At 46.6% G+C, this 19,325-nt stretch overlaps 1 protein-coding gene across 1 annotated transcript in view; it reads left to right on the forward strand.

Annotated features, from left to right (window-relative positions):
- Positions 1–6,830: 6,830 nt before the first annotated feature.
- FAM124B (family with sequence similarity 124 member B) overlaps positions 6,831–19,325 on the forward strand; it is a 256,588-nt gene continuing 244,093 nt past the window's right edge. Inside the window, exon 1 of the mRNA XM_085634402.1 lies at positions 6,831–7,211. The gene's annotated coding sequence lies outside the window, so the exon portion shown is untranslated. The remainder of the gene's footprint in view (positions 7,212–19,325) is intronic.

Below are 19,325 nucleotides of genomic sequence, written 5' to 3' on the forward strand. Positions count from 1 at the left end.
TCCACCTCTCGAAAATCTGTCAGGCACCTTCAAAATGCAGGAAGAAGAATCCAATATGCATTTTGAAGAGTATAGAAAGCACATCCACAGCATCTCCTCCATGGATAATGAAAGAAAAAAGCGCAAGTCCCATACCAAACTGATAGAACACAGAAAAATAGTCATTGTTCTGAATGACAAAGTTGCCTCTGAATGTCATGGCTTAGAAAGACCACCAATCACTAAATCCAGCTCTGAAACTAACAACAATTCACACCAGAATATATGCGTAGGGTCATTTCAACCTACTCCAAATCTAAGTTACATTTTCCATGATCGCTGTTTACCAATCATCCAAACAAGTTTTTTGTCACCTATAAAAAAAAACCTGAGGAAATCTAACCACCTGCACAGCTACTGAAAACCTTCAGCCTATTGCGTTTGATTTTGGCACCCTATTCTGGTACCTAAAAACATGCTCAATGAATATAACAACTAAAGAGACATTAGTTGCTTAAAAGGCAATCAGATCAAGCTGCATATCAACCCATTGTGCAACACATGGGATTAATCCATAGAAGGATCCCATTCCATGTATACCACCAAGCTGAGGCAGAACTAAAAAAGTTAGAAACTTTTAAATACTTGGGACTTCATATTACGGCCCAGCCCATGCAATTTACAGAGAAAAACCTCCTGGAGCCCCTAATAAGGTTCCGCCGTGATGTTAAACATTGGCAGTCCCTACCATTGACACTGCTGGGAAGAGCTGACCTTTTCAAAATGATGGCACTCCCTCGATTCCTGTACGCCCTACAAAATACCCCATTCCCGGTTCCCCCCCACCTATTTCAAAGCGATTGAAGCTGAAGTTAGTAATCTCCTCTGGGATGGAAAACCCTCCCCATAGCTATGCAAAAATTGGTGAAGGGCTGGTATGATGGCGGAATTGCCCTACCAAATATAAAAGCATACTATTGGGCTTCACGGCTCACCGTGATAAACCAATGGCTCCACGCCTCACAAGAGGAACCGACGCTCCGCATGGATAGGTCTTTCCATGGTGCAGAAGGCATTATGGGAGCACTCTATAATAAATCCCGGGGGAATGCCCTCATAGGGACCAATAGCACACACTGTATGAGCATGGTTAACTGCACTCCATGCACTTGGCTGGAAGGGGGTCTTAACACAAGCTACACCACTCTGGGAAATCCGACGATTAGGCAGATTACGCAATAGCAAAGGCTTTAAGCAATGGGACCTAATAGGTATCTCAAAGGTAGGAGATCAGTGGAGTAAAGGCAAGGTCATTGCATTCTCTCAGCTCCAAGAAACGTATGGGATGACATCAACAAAAACTTTTCGGTACATGCAGATCAGGCACACACTCATAGGGACTATCCCACCGGGAACTGAGCTCCCAGAGGCCTCAAGGTTAGAAGATAGACTGTTGACGAACCACACAGCTAAAAAAGCCATTTCTCAAACCTATCGCAAAATTATAAATAACCAACCGGACCACACAAAAATTCTCAGGGAAAGGTGGCAGACCGAAATAGGGGAACTGGACAAGACAGACTGGCAGGAGGTACTTGCATCCCCGCGAGAAGTTGCAATACCCTCCAAATTAAAATTAGTGCAACTAAAAATCCTCCACCAAATCTACTACACAAGAATAACTATGCATCGAATGGGTTGAACTGACACACCACTCTGTTGGGGGACCAGGTACCTTTTACCACACATTGTGAGACTGCCCAGAGATCAAACCATACTGGGAAGCTGTCATGCGCACAATCTCACAGGATAGTGGCGCTAGCGTTGTGCCGGAACCCAAGAGATGTCTCCTCAGTATCTGGGAACCGACTGATCTTAACCATACGGCTCAAGACTGGGCGACGCTAGTTATGATGATAGCTAAATGAAACAGTGCTCAACGCTGGAGAGGGAGGATAATTCCCACCTATCGTCATTGGTGTTGCGATATGTATGGTGCAGTGATAGCAGAGAAAGTGGTCTATGTACACAGAGGGTGCCCCAAGAAATGGACACGGGTGTGGGGAAAATGAAATACTTTCAGGGTTAACATTTGTGATCCGCCTCTGGTTGAGTCGGTGTCAGACATCAGTGCATAATGGTTATTGGTTGGGGCACTGTGGCGCTTTCATTTCTCTACGTAGTCATGTTGGCAATGTATATGGGGAGAGAATGTGAAGAAAAGCATACAAATTTAAACAATCACTGTATGATTAATCAATGTACCATGTACATACCTACACTTTTAAATCTATGTAATGTGTACCAATTAATGTAAAACGCTAATAAAAATGTTTTTTTTTTTTAAAGTTAGAAACTGCTGGCATTAGTGAGTAACCAGAAGGACCCTTTCCCTTGATGTCACCAGTTGTTTTAGGGCCTGATTCACAAAGGGACTTATGACTCGTAAAGTTACGAGTGTAGAGTCTCCACAAGTGTGTCAGAATCTCTGCACCTGGGGCAGAATCTCCGCGACCGGGGCAGAATCTTCGCACTGAGCACTGCAGTGCAGAGATTCTGCCCAGAATGCGAAGATTTCAACAAGAGTGCAGAGACTCTGCACTCGTAACTTTATGAGTCATAGGTCCCTTTGTGAATCGGGCCAGTAGCATATGTAGCTAAGCAGTTGGTTGAGACCCGAATACAAGTCGAAATGAGGCAAAAAGAAAATAAGTGGCATATTACTCCATCTGTGGATGACCTGGTAGCATTGGTCAGCAGATCCTGGTGAATATATAGGTTGACATCCATGGCGGCCATCACCAGCTACTTTTGGGAAAGTACTCCAGGTACAGAAGCACCTTCGCATTGCACATAGAACGCAGGCGCTACAAGTATTATAATTTGGGCATTTACGGCGCATTATTGCATTAGGGAGGTGCTGTCTGGACTACCAGGGATAATCAAAACCAGCGACAATGTCCTGTTTCACTATAACTCCTTAGGGCAATATAATTCTTGCTTACAGGCCGCCCATGCACAAACTAGACAAAATAGGTAATGCTGCATCATCAAGGCAAGTCAGTTATGGAGTTCTCAGGATAATTTGTTTTTAGCAGAAGGGGTCTCTCTTTACCTGAAGTATGCAGTGACAGAACTGCACCTCACCCAGGGATCGCCTCCAATGTCCACAATTTTCCGGAAATGATGGCTGAAGTTCCCCGATGCCTATGTTAGTCGATCGCTCACAGACACTGAGCAATGATATTACCACATTGACAAACAGATAATATCAAATTTGTGGGGCCTTTGCCATTCTCATATTGTCCTGTATGGTAACTTTTCCCAGATTTACACAAACCAATGCCACTGAGAGAGCTCCTCATCTAAACCTCCTGCACTCAAGGAGAAATAGATTTTATAACTCCAGGGCTATTTGTTTCAGGGGCTCTACATACTGGGGGCCAGAAAACCAGCAGACTGCTTCTTGCACCACCCACAAAGAACTAATGCTAAAGAAGTTGTCCAAGTGACTGAGAAGGAGGAATATATGTGGCTTGTGGTTGGTAACTCAAACTACATCCTCCACACCCACTTGCCCTAGAAGACAGGGTGGCAATAATTGCATCTGACAAATTCTTTGACGTTGCCAAGACTGCCATACGAAGACCAAATCAAGGCATATCCTGCTATCAAAGAGAAGAAGCCAAGAGAATGCTACTGGAACTGTGCATTGGGCACCAATTACTTTTTAGTACACTTGACATCTGTAGATGAGGTGATACACAAGCTGCAGAAGATGATGTTGGTGGCCCATACCATTCTGACTAGCATATGAGTAGACAATTGCCCACTGCTCCAGGAAAATGGGTTTGATTTACACCTGTTGACTGTTAAGATGAACCACTGGCAAATTACACCTCAGTGAACCTAATTCAATAGGGGGTAAAGTAGTTTATGAGGAGAGTGAACAAATTCCTGAACAATGCTAAATGGAACATGATGACAAAAAGTGGGCCATTTAGAAGTTCTCATGAAAATACTGCAACAATCCGCAGCAGTGCTTAATTTGCGGCTGTAGTTGCATGTGGGGCCAACTGGAACTAAGGTTTCCTCAACAGACTTTGATCCAGAGAGAGAATAAATGCAAAACTTGGACAGAAGTAGGAAGAAAAAGATGGAAAAACAGTAGCAAAGGGGGAAAGTAGGGATAACAAAGTGTCTGCAAGAGTGAGATAAAGAAGCAGGGAATGTGTGGTGGTTTATGAAAGAGAAATCAGGTTGACTCATGACCACGCAGCCTTGGGATTCAGAACCCAGACCTTCAATTGTGCATGTTGCGGGATTCTCAGCAAATCTTTGGGCCCTGGCCCTTATTCTTTTACAAACTAAGCACTTAATCCCCTGGCATTCGCTCGAAGCACCCCGGTGGTGATGCTGCAGGACCAGCAGACTTGTGACACCATCCCACTCATCCAGCATGGCAACCCGTTGCAAACAGTTTTGGTAACATACAAGAACGTTGTCATGTCCAGAATACTCAGTTGAGCAACAAGAAGATGTTATAGAGACAGTGCCACAAGAGTATACTACTGAGTTCACCTGCATGACTTTTTTCTTGGAAGTAAATTCAGAATTCACTGATCTCCTGAGATAACTCCATGAAATAGATTGCCAAAGGGTGATGGAAAATGTATCCCATTTCAAAAGACTAAACTGTGACCAAGAAAGAATAAGTCTGCTGAATGACCCATCTGATGATTATGATTTTGTGTATCTATTGACTACAATCTTTTTACCAGACGACCCACATCGTGCAGCGGCGCCCTCTCCTGTGGTGTCTATCCGCATGAGTCGAAGCCTCGCACCATGATGAGCAACTCTGGAGCAAGGGGAATGATGTCCAGAAATTCTCCAAGACCGAACCCTCAGCTATCTCAAAAGTATTGGAGCTTTATGGTTTCATTAGACATTAACATATTAAATGTAAATTGATACTTGTATAGCACACTACTTACCCGCAAGGGTCTCAAGGCGCTTGTACAAATACCGCTGTGGAACCCATCCTGGCTTTCCCTGTGAGGCGTCCACTCCTGGGCACCCCCAAGGTGGAGGCCAGGCATCCTTAGCGTTGTGGGGGCCGTTGTGGAGATTAAGCAAGCTATTGCCCAGAGTTGCAGAGTGTGACTCCATGATTGGAATAGGCACCGAGGCGAGAATTATCAGGTCGTGGAATTTTTGAGCCCAAGACCCGCCGAGGCGGGGAATTGAACCCTGGTCCCGGGCTAGACCTCTGCATCAGGGTCTGCTGCTCTAATCATTGAGCCACACTTCTCCATATTGCACCTCCTCTGTACGTAGTTATTTCAGTCTTGATATTGGTTACTTGAACCCATCTCATATTTTAGTACTTGAACCCATCTCAAATTTTAGTACGTGAACCCATCTCATATTTGGGTTGTGTCCATGACTGGACTGAGGACAGGTCAGAGGGGTTAGACAACACTTACCCCTAAGTTGTGGTTCCAAATGGTCTAATCTTTTATTAGTCAATACAGTTAATACAGGATTGAAGACCTGGGTTTGTACACACAGACCATGCAAAATACTGTGTTGGTGTTGTTTCTGGGTACATTGCAGCCCTGCCAGGTATCACTTCGTTTCCCATGCGGGCAGTGGTCGAAGTGCGTTAAAAAAGGTATGGAAACTGTGATGCTATGTGAAAATGGGAGCGGGATGAGTGTGCGCAGGGTCAAAGGCATGGCTAAATAGTCCAGATATTCTGTAACTTTAACCTATAGGTAACTACACATAAAGTAACAAAAATACAAGTTAAGTTAATTACTGGGAAATGCACTATGTACATTATGAAACCGCTATTAGCTAATGCCTTCAGAGGTCTGTGTGTGTAACCAGAGAGCGACACAATAGAATCCTGGTTGGTGCAGTGTAGAATAATGACTTGAGGAGGTTTAGTACTATGAGGTCCCAGTCTGTGACAGAAAGCACTGTGAATATGTAAGTCATTATTATAAACTTGCATTATACACATTATAAAATAGGCTACTACAGTATAAGATTTTAAGATTAAAAAAAGGGCTTCCAAAATGTAGATACCCAGACTGTATGTAGTGCAATAGTTTTTAAAACGGTCGCTTAAAAGCACACACTTAACCTCTCAGCTGGAAACTTCTTTGCAATACCACTCCAAAGAAATAAATGTGTTATCGAGAAGTTTCATGTGATCCCATCATTTAAAGCCAATACCAGCTTCCAAGCACCCTTTACATTTGCAGATTGACCAGTTGCGCACATTTACATTTCTTTCAGGCAGCAGCACCCTTGAAAGAAGGTTTGTTTAGCTGTCTGTCCCTCCCTCAGTTTCCCAGTACAGGAGAGACTCTGCCTTACTCTTCAGTTGAAGCATTTCAACTGTTGGAATTAAATGTCCCGCTCACTTCGAGCACTGCATGCGGGGACCAAACAAAGTGCAATTATTACATAGTAAGTATAACTTGTGCGTTCTGAGGGTTTTGGAGAAAGGGCTGGGCAAAGCGAAGCTAACTTTATTTGTAAACGCTTGATTAACTTGTGAGATGATATCATTGCATGCTACACTAGTTCGTTTTTAATGCCTTCCTGTTTAAGTGAACATCTTCAGCATCTCTTGCCATCCAAAGTGTCTGTCTCTCTTCCCTCGTCTTCTCCTGCCATAGAGCGTCAGCACTCACCAAGCCCCCGACCCTTCCTTTGTCTTGCCGCCCTTTCCAGCACAGCTGTTCAATCCGTCCTATTGTGGATCACTTCGTTTGCATGCACCGGTCCACTGAAGGGCAGCTTTGGGCTGTGTGTGCAGGCGCGCGCTCGAGCATCGCCGGCTCGCGCCGGTTTGTTGATCCGTTTCTAGGTTGCACAGGCTGCCCCGCGCCCCTCCTACCAGCCGGAGGCGGTCCCGGGCCACACAGCCGCAGGCAACAGAGCCCGGGGACTAGGAAAAGAGAGCGGCTCAGGACAAGGAGAAACCCCCGGAAAGGAGGAACAGTCAGCAGCCAGAAACATGGAGCAGCAGTGGGAGACCTGAGGCATGGTCAGACTCCCGGGGACCTTAAATAACAGACTGGAGCTCGGAGGGCACCCGGGGTACGATGAAAAAGCAGCACCCGGGGCGGAGCAAGCTCTCCAAGACTATGCTACGCACGGTTAGAATCAGATGTACGTGAGGAGCGTGGAAGACCGATGCCTGACGCACACAGGTAAGGCCTTAGGTAAAGTTGGCATCTGGTGGCACTGGCACCGCACATCACTGCCTTCTCCATTCCACCACACCGCCGCTTCCCTCATCTGCAGACTGCTTCTGAACTCTCTTCTTCTAACGCTATTCCAAACTCTACCAGCTGCAGGCTGCACTGTCTTCGCCATCTCTTTAACACCCTGCGGTCAATTCTCAAAGACATTTTGTACTTCTTAAAGTAATGCTCCTGTAATACTCCCGCAGTGCTCATTTACAATCATGCTGTTGAATGCATTTGTGAATTGCACCCAAAACATCTAATGTAGGAATAAAATGAGCATGTTAATGGAATATTCGTATACAGTTAGCGCAAATTGGTTCTCTATTTGCTCTTTTACTAATAGCGACTTGGACGTCCTTCATCCCACTCTCAGAAATGCTTTTGTGACGTCCATCTGATCCACCGCTTATACCCAGTGTTTTACATGGCACTATAGAAGTGCAGGTACTCATTGTGCGAAGTACCTGATGGCTCCTGAGAAGTATACATCTTTAGACGTTCCCGGCTTGTTCCATCTTTTGCACGCTCTTTCTCTACTTTGTTGCACCTTTTGCCTCTTCCACCACCTCCCGCATTTACAAACTCCCCATCTTGTGCACAGTCCCACCTGCCCTCACCGCTGTTTCGCCCATCTTTTTATTCTGTCGGCTAGTACGCCCTCGCCACTCCCTGCTTCTCAAATCTAACGAGCTGTCTGTTCCACCATTGGAAGAATGCACACTTTCTTGCCCCTTCCACCTCAGATACTCCTTTCTCCCATTCTCTTTTTTTCCTGCTGCTTTCACCTTATGTCCTGCCTGCTTCTCTCACTTCGAGCAGAGTCTGAGACGATAAGACACTACATTATATTTCTCATTGGAAATTCCAGAGTGCTGCCTCTGTGCAGTGTGAGTTTCTGTTGTTGGGAGTGGACACATTGGAAGAACCTTGTTATGTCACAAATTGAGAACTCAGACTTTGTTCTCTAAAACAGAGACTAATTTAATTTTATTTTGGCCATTGTTGCCCAACCATTTGAAGATGCGGTTTGATGGCACTCTGAGTTATCTTTTTCTGTTAGTTTCTTGTTGTGAAGGGTGGTTCGTAGGTCAGAATTTAGGAGAGGTTCCAAGACAGTAATGGATGCATTTAATTGTCTCGTATGACCACGGACCACTCCTCTTCTGTTACTGGCTCATGTTACTGAGATGTCCACAGATGTAGCTGTCTTTAATTCTCCAGTTAATTAGCCCCCCCTTTGATGGTTGAAGATTCAGCTCAAGTTTGAAATTTGAATTTATTGATGGAAAGAATGAGTTTTTCAAATTGTAACTAGCAATGTGTTTCTGAAAGAAAATGTGCTCTTCACTGAAAACAATAGATTAACTTCTTACACACCTTAGTGTTGTGGGTGTGAACATTGCAGGGCTCTTAATTCAGAAAAGACACAAAACAGGCACGAATGCTACGAACTGGGAAAACAGCGCCAAGAAGCAAAACAAAGAGAATCATGATACAATACAACAAAAAGATACCATAAAATAATACCACAATAAATAGTAAAACAACATAGACCCTGAATATCATTAAAAGCCACAAAGTTACATGAAAAATTCCCAGAGGATGGAAGCCTCAAACACTGTTATTGAAAACAACTGCTGCTTCTGTTTGGCGAGGAAATGAAAGTAAAAAATATGTCATTTTTCTCTTTGTAAAAAGGCATGGAATTGCACCAGTGTTTCAATGGGGCTTGCGCTGCTACGTTTGCAGTGACATAGCCAGGTGTCATGTCCCCTAGTGAAGGAAAGGAAATGGAGCCCCTGGGCACTTTGTGAATAATGAAATACAGGAATAATCAGTGTATCAATGGGCCCCTCAGGCCCCTGAGCCCTAGTGCCACTGAACCTGCTGCACCAATGGAAACTAATCATCTGTACATATGGGAATTGGTACTGTATCGTTTATTTAGTGCTTCAACCCACTATACCGTGGAAGAGAAAGTTCATTTTAGGACTGAGCATGAGTATCACATTTCGCTGCCTTTTGTCCTTTCAAATATGTTCCACACACGATATTCCTGCTTCAGTTCAGGTTTCCTCCACGAAAGCTTGTTGTAGGCCTGGACGTTTCATTGTTCATTATAACCCCTCCCTCCCTTCTCTCCACCCTCGCATGTCTGATGTCCCCTCTGCAAGCCAAAGACCTTTTAGGACATAGCTGACATTTCTTAGTTTCGAAATCAATACACAATGTCCAGCATTTAATCAGCTGCGATGGTTTTCCTTAGCAATAGCCATGTTCTTATAACTAAACGATCTGGTCTACAATTAAACAACTCTGCTGCTACGCAAGCAGCAGCACAACATTGCTTCTGTTTAAGAACGTGCATTAACAGATACAGAGTGTGATATGGAAGGAGGGAGGAAAAATGATTCTGCGAAAAGTTTACCATTGGGTTAAACTCTCATTTTGGTCACCGTGGTCCATTAGCGCAAGGTTACCATGTCAACCGTCCCTCTTTCTTCTCCTTTCTGGAGAATTTGAAAAGCGCGCCTTTTGACATGTTCCCTGGTAGTGGCAGCCATTTACTGGATCTGGCGTCCACGTTGTAGTCCGTCAGACCCACCTTTGTAGAAATTGCGACTAAAACGTAATTTTCACTATTTCACAACCTTTCCTATCAGGGAACAGGGACATGAGCTGGGAACAGGGACATGAGCTGGAAACACAAAGCTGTGGTTCTGGTAAAATGGGCCTGCTTACCCAGGCCAGCTAATTATCAATAAATTAATTATTTGCCCCTGACAGAAATCTGATGCCCCGATGATGTGCCACGCAGGTCAGAACTCTCTAGAGCAAGGCAAGTATAGAATTTGAACGTATTTTTTTCCTGCTTTTTCAAAAAATTGAGCCACAACCCAAATTTCGACAACGATAAAAGAGCAAATAGGATGCAAAGGCCGAAGTTGTACAGCCTGTAGTTTTACAGTCTTGTCTTTAGATTTTACATATGCGGTTAAGAGCATGCGCGGTGTGCCCAAAGGCATGTCGTGTTTTTTCTACACACAATGGGCATGTGGAAATAAGAAGAGATGATGTTCCAATAGGTACTCCAGGAGGGTGCTGTCAAAGCGCTTACCACAGGGGCGTAACGCAGGCCGCTGAAGGTCCTTTGGTGCAGTGGCACCCCAACATAACTAGGGCCCTCAGCCCTTCAGGGGGCCACCACTCAATATTTGGGAGATATCAGAGACTCAGGGGCGCCTCATCAAATTCTGCAGGGTGGCTCCATCATTTTGCTTTATATCACAGTTATTTTTCAAAGCAAGTGAGGGGCATATCAACAACAACCGGCGATAATTATCGCTAAGCACACTTAGCGCTAGGATAATTATCGCCGGCTAGCGTGGATTTTTATCGCTGAGATAGCGTGCTATTAGGAACACTTATCTCAAAAGCGATAAAAATCCTAGCGCTAACTGCCAAACGTGAGATTATCGCTGGAAACCCAGCGATAATCCAACGAATTTTGGCGATAGCTTGCTGATAGGGCCTCACATACTTAGCCATGATATCCACCTTACATAGGATATCATGGCTAAGTCAGTTTCAGAGCAGGTGTAAGGAAAGTAACGATAACAGAGGTTATCGCTACTTTTCTTGTCACTGTGCTGTTTTGCGTGAGGCTTGATAAATGGAGAAATGTCGTTTAGCGACATTTCTCACGTTATCCTGGGGAGGAACGCACACTTTGCATCTCATTAGAGATGCAAAGATGGGCGTTAGGAATTCAGGCGCTATAAGGCAAGATTTCACGCGATAGCGTGACCCTGCTAATATAGCGATGAAATTATCGCCGCTTTTCAGCCGAAAACGGCCGCAAAAGCGGTGATAATTTTATATCGCCGCCTTGTAGATATGCCCCTAAGTGCTGTGAGAATTCTGATTTGAATTAATTACCCCACACTGTTAAACAGATTGTTTCATGAGAGTTTACATGACAATAATAATACCTTTCATTATAACCGTCTTTATTGTCATTTGTTATATAGACCTTGTTAGACCTGGCACCATTGGCGTGGGTCACCCTTCCATTTTTGTTTGTGCCTCAATGTATTTTTGTGCTGGTGTTAGCTGCTCAGGGTCCTGTGACACTGCCATCCAGTGCACAGGGCAAGTGCTCCCTATGGTAAAATGTATTATGTGAATTGACTTCCATGTTTGGCTTATTTGGTTTACTATCAGTCCCTAGTAGAGTGCACCAGGGGTGCCAAGGGCTTGTATATCCAAATGCTGCTAGTGGGCTTGCAGCACTGGTTCTGCCACCCACAGAAGCAGCCTGGTAAAATGTGTCTAAGGTCTGCCATTGCAGAACCTGCATGCAGTCTGGTACTGTCATGCTGACTGGGCAAGTGTCCCCACTTGCCAGTCCCTAAACCTTCCCTTACCTTCATATGAGTCACCCCTATGGTAGGCCCTAGGGCAGGGTGCATTGTAAGGGTAAGGTAGGACATGCCCTGAGGTGTGTGGCATGTCCTAATAGTGAATTACAGCCATTTTCGTTTTTAGGTCTCGGCTAGCGAAGGCTGCGCTTGCGCAGTCTCGCTCGCGAGATTTAATGACTTTGAGTGACTTTGAGAAGAGGGGCTTGCTCCCGCCCCTCTTCTCTCCTGTTCTCCATTGGCTGGCCTCTTAAATGCAGGCCAGCCACTGGAGAAGAGGTCCAGTCACTCCGTTGTAGCCCCGTCCTTTTCGGATCGGGGGGCGTGTTTTTTGCGAGAAGTCTCAGGGAGGAGACAACAGCAAAACACGCCCCCCAATCCGAAAACGAGGCTGCGTTTCTCCGAGGCATATCTTCTCTGCCTCGGAGAAAGGCGGTGGTGTCCCGGCGTTGCTCCCTCACCTGATCGCCTTGTGTAGGACTTGTTACTGGAGCTGTGAACAGAAGATTAATTATGTTGACGGTTTCGCAAAGATGGGCGAATAATTGGGCCTTTTAGGTAAGCCGTAAATGCAAAACTCCCTCCCTCTCAATCTCCCTGTCCCTCCTCGCCCCTTCTCCGGGGCTCTCCGCTTCGGTGCGCACTCCCTTCCTCTCGTCGCATTTCTTCCCCTTCCTCTCTAATTCACTTCCTCTCCACACGTCTTCTCTCACGCATGCACTTTCACGGGCTCTCCTCTCCGCACATGCCTCCTCTTCGCTCTTCTACTCTCCCAGGTGCGCATCCCTTGTCTCCCATATACTTTCCTGCACGCGCAGTCCTCTCCCCAGCTACATTACCTTCTAAACTCGACGTCTCTCCCACAAGCACAGCTATTCCTCCCCCGCTCCACTTCGATTCCCTTTCTAACCTCTGCTTCTGCCCCACGTGTTCATTTCCTTCTCCCCGCTTCTCTCCACATGGCCATTCACTACTTCAGTCGCTCGGTGTCTTCCATATGCAGTCTTTTCGTCACTGTATTGCTTTTACGAGTGCCGATGTCCTCTGGCTTCCAACGCCTCTCTCACCTACACATGCCCCTCTTCTTGTATCGCAGGGGGGGCAGCTCTCCTCCGTACCTCACTCGCTCCTTTTACATTCCCTCTACTTCTCGTCTACGGACACGTGTCCTTCTTCTACTTCTCCACCACCACAGTATGTGTCTCCACTCGCCCTTGGCACTGGAGAGACTGAAACACATCCTGTGTCATTATGGACACAGTTTCCCGTCCTGTACTTTTGTGTGACCACAATGAAGCGCTATATTTGTTACCAGCAGATAGGTCGCTCTCCCCGAAAAGTTGTCTCAGCCTTTCAGGCTTCTGAAGTCGAAAGTAAGTGCTAAGGATTTGAGCACCATTAGGTATTCAAAGCTCCAAGAAACGATTCCCTATCGAACAAAGATTCAACACGCAGGTTACACATAACATAGATCTCGGCAGCATCTGCTTATGCCAGAGCACCAGGGCTTCAAAACTGAAGGGGGAGGGGGTTCTCAAAGGGGCGTAACCGATTTAATTAAGGGCGTGACACGCAAACTTAAAATCCATGCTTAGCTTAGTGTGCTGCTACTGGTATTTTACTTCTGTCATTACATCAAAATATATAATGCAGCCAGTAACATTAGGTGACAATGCAGGACATGATACCACCTAAATGGACCTTGTGTTGCAGCCAGCATTGCGAAAATATGGACGTGTGTTTAGAGATTGTTACTGGTTTGTCTTTACTCCCGAGCCGCGTCATTCGACGTAAACCCCAGCCAAGGCACAGTTGTGCTCAGTGAAAGAATAGCCCCCCCCATCTCCTCCCCGATCCATTAAGCAACCCTGCCCCTCCCTTTGTTGGCCTCGCTGTGCTTTCACTTCCGCTCTTTTGGTGTGCTTGCCTTTTGCTCTGCCTTGTTTCCCTTAGTTTTTGCTGTTCTTTAAAACTGTCCCCTTCTCTTCTCAACTCGCCCCAGTTATCCTCCCGGCGCTGATATACATAGCCTTTCCCTGTTTGCTTTCTGGCATCCCTGCTTCCGCCCGCCACTTTAAAAAAAAAAATTTCACCAAGTCAAACGCATTTGTTACATCTTTATTTAATGGACCGAAAAGTTATTGGCCACTCTGTGTAACATGATAGCAGCGCCATTACTGAGGCTGCAGGAGCCAAACTGTGCTGAGTTTTTTTCCTCACACTTTTTTTTTAACTATTGCATGCCTTTCACTTGCGCGTGGAATGCATTTAGTACTAGTGTCTTTAACTTAATGTTTTTTGGGGGAGATTACGATTATTTTATTAACGTGTGGTATGCATTTTTTTTAATTTAACGTTCCGTGCTCTCTGATGCATTTCCTGTTGCTGACCAGACCGAGAGTTGGTTGCGGTGTCAATGATGTGGCTACAAATGTACATGGCGGTGGTAGTGCACAGAAAGGTACCTTTGTGAGGATTGTTTGTGTTTGCTCCCGAGCTGCGTCATTCGACGTAAACTCCAGCCAAGGCACAGTTGTGCTCAGTGAAAGAATAGCCACCCCCCCCCCCCCCCCCATCTCCTCCCCGATCCATTAAGCAACCCTGCCCCTCCCTTTGTTGGCCTTGCTGTGCTTTCACTTCCGCTCTTTTCGTTTAGAGCTGCTGCCCTGGGGCAGTGACACAGATGTCCCTCGGAGACAGAGGCGTGGTTTCATCTTCAGAGCCTGTCTGTGCTGCTCTGTCCCACTCCGCATCACTTGGGTTCAGGCCTGAGCAGGAATGCACCCTGCAACAGATGGCAAGGGTCCCATGCCAAGTGTGACACAAGAGCCGTGCCTAGATGTCCCTCGGAGACAGAGGCGTGGTTTCATCTTCAGAGCCTGTCTGTGCTCCTCTGTCCCTCTCCGCATCACTTGGATTCAGGCCTGAGCAGGAATGCACCCTTCAACAGCTGGCAATGTTCCCATGCCAAGTGTGACAAAAGAGCCGTGTCTGGCCATGTGCAAGCTGGGCCCCGGTCCAGGGCGCCTTGCTTCAGAGGGGTGCACTGAGCTTTAAGAGAAAATAGTTTGCGAGATGTCACTGGATTGTTGACTTCACCACCTAACTGGCCCTTTAACATGCTTCCGGGTCACAGCTAAATGGCATCATGCCTCAGCTTACATTGTAACTTTCCTGTTGCGCAATCTGTCCCTGTTTACTTTGCTCCCTCCCGTTATCCGTGTTCACTTTGCTCCGGCCCCCTCCCCGCGGTAGTTTGTGTTGCCTTTCCAGACCCCCACCTCCCATTGTCTGTGTTCAATTTCTTCCTGCCCCCTCCCGTTGTTTGTGTTGTCTTTACCTCTGTACCCCCCTACCCTTCGTGTTTTCCGTGTTGTCTTTACTCCTGTCCCTCCGGTTGTCTGTGTTGTCTTTACTCCCTCCTCCTCCCGTTGTCTTTTTTGTCTTTACTCCCGAGCCGTGTCATTCGACGTAAACCCCAGCCAAGGCACAGTTGTGCTCAGTGAAAGAATAGCCCCCCATCTCCTCCCCGATACATTAGGCAACCCTGCCCCTCCCTTTGTTGGCCTCGCTGTGCTTTCTCTTCCGCTCTTTTCTTTTAGAGCTGCTGCCATGGGGCAGTGACACAGATGTCCCTCAGTAGGGTAAGTGTTGGATAGTGTAGGGGTTAAAAATTACTATTCTAACTCCAATGGTATGCATTGTAATGGTATGCGTTGTAATGCCTGCGTTGTAGTGACATGCGATGTAGTGTCATGCGTTGTAATGGTATGCGTTGTAATGGTATGCGTTGTAGTGCCATGCGTTGTAAAGGATGTTCCGTTGTAATGCCTGCTTTGTAAGTGTAGTGCGATGTAATAGTTGCGTTGTAAAGGTTGTTTCCCGTCTGGGAGGAGCGTCACCGCAACCTGTGCTGCTTTTGCCTTTAGTCTTTCACGTCTTTAGTCCATGATTTCCTCAATAGCCACTCTAAGATCTGTGTGTGTGTGTGCTAGGCTGTGTGTGTGTGTGTGTGTGTGGTAGGCTGTGTGTGTGTGTGTGCGCCTCTGTGTGGTTGGCTTTTTTGGTAGGTGGCTCTATGCGTGGGTGGCTCTGTCTGTGGGTGGGTAACTCTGTGTGTGTGTGTGTGTAGGTGGCTCTGTGTGGGTGGCTGTGTGTGTGGGTGGCTTTGTGTGTGTGGCTCTGTGTGTGGGTGCAAATGCAATAGGTCTCGCATTTGAGAGCGATTAAGCTATTGACATTGAAAATAACAATGCCGTTTCTTTAAATGTTTTAAAAACAAAAACATAAACAGAAATAATGTCATGAGCAGTGCCAATAGCTCTAACTTTAACAATGCCGAGACCATTGCATTGTAAATGCTTGTTCACTATTGTAAGGCTACCTGCTCTCCATAGGCCAGAATGGGCTGCTAGATTATAACACTCTATAATCCTAGCAGGCTCAGGAAGCATGGTAGAAATTCATGTTTAGTATGCCTGAACTCAGAATAATAAAATACATCTTTTAGTAAAGTTCATTTTAATATCCTGTGTTTGCAAATGCTACTTTTAGAAAGTTAGCATTTGCTTGCCTAACCATTTCAGTCCGCCTCTGCTGGGAGGGGTTATCTTCTTTGTGTGTAGCTTGAGTGACAGGGCTGGGAAGTTCCAGGAGACAGGCTGGGGCTGCCAGGTGGTGAATAGAAAGATTACACCAGGATGGGTGGGAGGAGTGCACCTTGACTCTGAATAGGGCAGTGCTCTGCCTCCACAATGCTGGCTCCAGCCCCTGGGGAGCGTCGGATGTCTCTGCCCTGCCTGCTGAAAGAAGAAGCCAGAGTCCCAACAACAAAGTGCTCCTCACTGAAAAGAACTGGACTGGGATTATGCAAAGGCCCCCCTGGCCTGTAAAGACAAAATAAACTTAGTATAAATGTAGGAGCCCTGCTCCTAAGAAATCAGATCCTGATTGAACCACGAAGGAACTCTGCCTGACCAGAAGGACCTGGAAGAAGCTGAAGGAGGAGTAACTTTCCCTGACCTGGGGGATTGGCCTGCAGTTGGTGCCTTGCTGAGAAAGGAGAGGAAAAGACTGAAAGAGACTTTGTATTTCAACTATCTCCAAGGGCTTGGAAGAAGAGCTTGCTCCCTGAACTGAGTCCCAGGACCATTGGACTCATCTGCCTTCTAAAATTGAGTTGCCTGGACGATCTGTGCTTGTTTCCCGCTGGATTTGGCCCCAGTACGCCTCATACTACATCCGCCGCGAAGCCGTGTCTTTGCCGCCCGGCACCGTACGTCTACGCTGATCCCAAAAGCGTTAGTACGCACCGGATCCCTCCCGGCTGCATTGCACCCAACCTTCCCCGCCGATTCGAGACGTACACCCCTGGCTGCCGAACCCTGTACGCCGGACCCAAGCTCCATCGTCCCGCAGGTACGGTCCGTACGCTGCTAACGTACTGCACCGTGCCGTACTCAGAGCCTAGAAGCCGCAGTACGCTGATACTCCCCGTACGCTGTACGGCGCCGAGAAGTGTCGATGCCGATCCGCACCGAAGGTACGGCCCGAACGCCGACGCCACGGACTCTGCAAGCTGATCCAGATCATCCGCACGTATCCCTGAAGGTCCCGTACCAACGCCGCGTCCCGACGCCGCGACCGGACCAGACCGAGTACGCTGCCGAACTACGACCCGGACCCATCAACTTGTCCCGCACAGTCCGTCGCGGACCCCACGAACTTAAGGTACTTTGTTCTGTTCGCACCGCAGTGTGCACGTCCCGGACCCCGGAGTCCGCAACGATTGTTTTACTCGTACTTTCTTTGTTTTTAATGCGGGTGAGCCGTACACCCAGGTACGAACCGTACAAAGCCTGAAAAGAAGCAGACTTGAGTAAAAGAAGCCTATTTTTGCATTTTAAGCCTTTTTGCAAGAACATTGAACTTTAAAATAATACTGTGGTCATTTTAATCGTTATTCTGGTCTTGTGCTAAGCCTTATATAAAGAAACCTATTTTTGATATAACCTTGACTGGTGTCCATTTGTGGTGTGTCATTGCATTACTGTATGTGTTCACAAATGCTTAACCTATGACGCCCTGAGAATAGTCTTGACCGCTTGCGCCCCACACCCTAAAGGGTGAGCAGGGGTTATTTGAAAGGGTGATCCCCTTATCCTGACTTAGAATTGAGAGTCCCTGCTTGTCACCAGTGCATACCTGTGCCAACTAGATACCCCCATTTCTAACAAACCTCAGAATGAGAAATGGCTGATTAAGAACCACCAGGATATAAACATGGCAGTTCAGATTACTTACTGGTAATTCCATTACTCGGAATCCCTTCTAAGTCTTTATAGTCATTAGTATATTTAATGGATTTTGCTTCCCTTTTACGTTTGAGCTCGTGAGTGCACTGGACTGCGTTTTTGTAGAGATCCCTGGAAAACAAAAACCTCTCTGTACCCAAATATTAGAGCAGGAAATACCTACAAATATCTAGGTTGTGATAGACAGAAAAAATACTGAAGCGCAATGATATTTGTTATGTTATGTGTCTCTGTAACGTGCCTATCACCTGCAAGGGAATCCCGGAGCTGAGCAGGTGTGTGTGCCTAGCCCTTCCTATGGAAGGTTGGTTAATTGAAAAGCCAGGTCTTCAGCTTCTTGCAGAATTCAAGAAGAAAGGAGGAGGCTCTGATGTGGAGTGGAAGGCCGTTCCACGCATTGGGAGCGATTTAAGAGAAAACCCATTGTCCCGATCTGGGTCTGTGTATGCGTGGAATGTGTGCGAGTAGGAGTCCTGCGAAGTGAAGGTTTCTTGGTGGAAGGAGATGCGACTGTTCAGGTGGGCTGGGTTTAAGTTGTGTAGTGCCTTGCATGTGTGTTTGAGGAGTTTGAAACGGGAAAGTTTGTGTATCAGGAGCCAGTGGAGCTCCCTCAGGTGTAGTGTGACGTGAGCTCTGTGTGGGAGGTTGAGAATGAGTCTGACTGCTGATTTCTGGATGGTTTGTAGTCTTCTAGTGAATTGCTTGGTGATCCCGGCATAGAGGGTGTTCCCGTAGTCTTAACTTGCTGGTAACCAGGGCATGAGTGACAGTTTTTCTAGTGTTTCTTAGAAGCCGTTTGAAGATCTTCCTTGGCATCTTCAGAGAGCGGAAGCAGGATGCAGTGACATCATTGACTTGTGCAGTCATGTCCTGTTTGCTGTTGATAATTTTTCTGAGGTGCTGGGTGTGGGTCCGAGTTTGGCCGGTCACCCGTTGGAGCCCCATAGTGAGGTGTTCTTACAGAAGATTACTACTTCTGTCTTGTCAGTGATGAGCTTGAGACAGTTGGCTTCCATCCAATTAACCACTTCGGTTATGCAGGCGGTGAACTTGTTTCTCGTGTTGGGGGTCTTGTCCTAGCAGGAGAGTATGAGTTGCGTGGGGTTGGTGTAGGAGAGGATGTTGATGCTGTGTGTGCTAATGATACTGACAGAGGTATCATGTATGCGCTTAAAGAGGTTGCAACTAAGCATTGAACCTTGAGGCACCCTGCAGATACGTTTCCGGGCTTCCGAGGACTAAGATGCCAGGCTGACAGTTTGTGTTCTATCCATTAAGGAGGAGCAGATGCAGCGGAGCACAGTTCCATGGATGCCTAGCTAATGTAGGTGGCTGATGAG

The sequence above is a fragment of the Triturus cristatus genome, chromosome 11, assembly GCF_964204655.1.
Source record: "Triturus cristatus chromosome 11, aTriCri1.1, whole genome shotgun sequence".
Classification (NCBI taxonomy): domain Eukaryota; kingdom Metazoa; phylum Chordata; class Amphibia; order Caudata; family Salamandridae; genus Triturus; species Triturus cristatus.